Source organism: Macrosteles quadrilineatus, unplaced genomic scaffold (genome assembly GCF_028750875.1).
Source record: "Macrosteles quadrilineatus isolate MER2022 unplaced genomic scaffold, UCM_ALF_1.0 Scaffold_1__1_contigs__length_201487025, whole genome shotgun sequence".
NCBI classification, from domain to species: domain Eukaryota; kingdom Metazoa; phylum Arthropoda; class Insecta; order Hemiptera; family Cicadellidae; genus Macrosteles; species Macrosteles quadrilineatus.
The window spans coordinates 129,344,137-129,347,481 of NW_026542594.1; positions in this window are offsets into that span (position 1 = coordinate 129,344,137).

The window sequence follows — 3,345 nt, forward strand, 5'->3', positions numbered from 1 at the left end:
TCTTGGTAATCTAATTGAAAAATGCTCTCCTGTATCGTTACGTTTTATAATGATGTTATTAAACCATACACATCTGACAAAGAAATATTTCGTACACCTTTTCATCCTTCTTACCCGGATTGCTTTGGGAAGTTCTTTAATTTTATTGGAAGACTCTGTGGTTTTATTGTGTTTTGAATGAATGGAGCACATATCACTATTCAAAACACAAACCTTTTCACAGTGTTCCCCCTTACTAGCACCCTTTTTAAAAACATATCGACACTTAGAGAGGGTGTGTGCAAATTTTCTTCTCCTGTCAGCAATTAATTGTTTACACTTATCTGAAGGAGAAGTGTGAAGGTGGTCAAAGGATTTGGAAGTGGCTGGTAGGGAGTCTTTTAGAGGAGATATGATGGGTGGTGGAATAGTGAATTGTAAAGGTGGAGTTGTCGAGGGAGAAATACATGGTGTAGAAGTTGGAGGTGGAGATGCAGTTCTAGTAGCAGTAGGTGTTGATAGAATATCAGCAACAGTGCAGTCAGAGGACGAGGAAGAGCTTGTAGACGAATCAGATGAGGTTAACTCCGAAGAAGATGAACAAGACGAACTTGATTGTGAAGATGAAGATGAAGACAATATTTCAATCAGTGGAGGAGATTGATCACCAATGGCTCGGAAGGTGTATTGTTCTTCTGCTCCAGGACTTGCACCTTCTGACTGCAGTATTTCTCGAAGAACCGATTTTGGATCTGACGCATGTGATGAAATTAAAATAGATCGAGGAAGAGACTTTGAAGATGAAGAAACTACTTTCGAGGGTCTAGTGGGAATTCTAAGGTAAGCCATGATAGCAAATGAAACAGTGAATAGTAACTGGAGCTGACTCAGCTAGCTAGGACTACTTCAGACCATTGAATGATGATTGCCTGCGAAGCAAACCTCCTTTTATAGCAAAACTCAAGTGGAGGGGGGAAGCTTGTGGGTGGAGGGGGGAAGCTTGTGGTTGGAGGGGAAATGTTGTGTCCGTTGGTGTTAACTTAAAAGAACTGTTCTCGGTTCCCAATAATGTACTGTAAGGAAGCTTTCTAAGTCCTGTAAGTAGGTCAAGGTCATTTAAAAATATTGCCAAAAGGAGAGATGGAGCAAAAATTGGCTCCATCTCTCCTTTTGTTGTAATAGGGGAACTTAGTGTTTGTTATGTATTTTAAGGGAAGCTTTCTAAGTCCTGTAAGTAGGTCAAGGTCATTTCAAAATAATGCCAAAAGGAGAGATGGAGCAAAAATAAGCTCCATCTCTCCTTTTGTTGTAGTGGGGGAACTTAGTGTTTGTTTTATTTTCGTGTTTGTGTGTAAGTCTGAATTGGCTAAAGACCAATGTATCAGTCTTTTTGATCAGAGGCAGCGCAGCCAAAGGACTGTCCTCATGGTATTGATCAAAGACTCATTAGCAATAGCCGGAGCAGCGCAGTCAACGAACTGTCCCCATAAAAATGTGTGAATGTCATCTATCTCATTTTGTTGTAGTGGGGGAACTTAGTGTTTGTTTTATTTTCATGTTTGTGTGTAAGTCTGAATTGGCTAAAGACCAATGTATCAGTCTTTTTGATCAGAGGCAGCGCAGCCAAAGGACTGTCCTCATGGTATTGATCAAAGACTCATTAGCAATAGCCGGAGCAGCGCAGTCAACGAACTGTCCCCATAAAAATGTGTGTATGTCAAAGAGAACTCTATGTCATGAATTTACTATTGGTTTCATGTTTTTGTTTTGTGTGAACGTTTTCAACTTACTAATGTCACTTAGAACTTTGTAACATACAATGATCAACTCAAATTGAAAATAAAATTACTAATAGGGACTTTATTATTTTGATACCTGAAATAGAACAACACATAATTAAGAAATACAACACCCTTACCAAAGATACAAATACGCAAAACACCCTCTAACTACAAGCCAACAAATACTACAATCAACATGCTTCTAATATAACTACTAAGTGACAAGAACCTTAGGTTAGAGTGGTACCAACTCTAAACTAAGGGTCTCGTCTTTAGCCAGTTTGCCCATCCGGTCAGCTTCACCGGTTGTGCAAGACTGACAATCATCCGTCTGCTCGCAGCCCTTTTATACGCTCGGGTTGAGTGGTGGGGGTAGAACAACGCTGCACCTGCTTATGTAAATTAACTAGCGATAGTAGGTCCCTAGCTAGAATATGTGCCCGGTCGGATTCAAACATATACAAGGCTTCATTCAAAGATCCATTACTACCGTTTTTATATTTTTTCCAAGATATTTTCAAAGTCCTGTAAGTAGGTCAAGGTCATTTAAAATAATACCAAAAGAAGAGATGGAGCAAACATGCTCTATCTCTCCTTCTGTTGTAGTGAGGAAAGAGTCTGTGTTTAGGTATAACAACAAAAGCTTAAAATTTAATTTAACCAAATGCAGAATAGTATGCAGGCCATTGGACCTCTCAACTAATTACAAAATGGTCAACTTAAATTTTAAAATATAGAATATTTACAGTCACAAGAAAGTGTTCATTGTTAGCTGACATAAGTTAACTACCAATGACAACGAAAAGTTTAAAATTTAATTTAACCAAATGCAGAATAGTATACAGGCCGTTGGACCTCTCAACTAATTACAAAGTGGTCAACTTAAATTTTAAATATAGAATATTTACTGTCACAAGAAAGTTTTCATTGTTAGCTGACATAAGTAAACTACCAATGACAACGAAAAGTTTAAAATTTAATTTAACCAAATGCAGAATAGTATGCAGGCCGTTGGACCTCTCAACTAATTACAAAGTGGTCAACTTAAATTTTAAATATAGAATATTTACTGTCACAAGAAAGTTTTCATTGTTAGCTGACATAAGTAAACTACCAATGACAACGAAAAGTTTAAAATTTAATTTAACCAAATGCAGAATAGTATGCAGGCCGTTGGACCTCTCAACTAATTACAAAATGGTCAACATAAATTTTAAAATATAGAATATTTACAGTCACAAGAAAGTGTTCATTGTTAGCTGACATAAGTAAACTACCAATGACAACGAAAAGTTTAAAATTTAATTTAACCAAATGCAGAATAGTATGCAGGCCGTTGGACCTCTCAACTAATTACAAAATGGTCAACTTAAATTTTAAAATATAGAATATTTACAGTCACAAGAAAGTGTCCATTGTTAGCTGACATAAGTAAACTACCAATGACAACAAAGGTTTAAAATTTAATTTAACCAAATGCAGAATAGTATGCAGGCCGTTGGACCTCTCAACTAATTACAAAATGGTCAACTTAAATTTTAAAATATAGAATATTTACAGTCACAAGAAAGTGTTCATTGTTAGC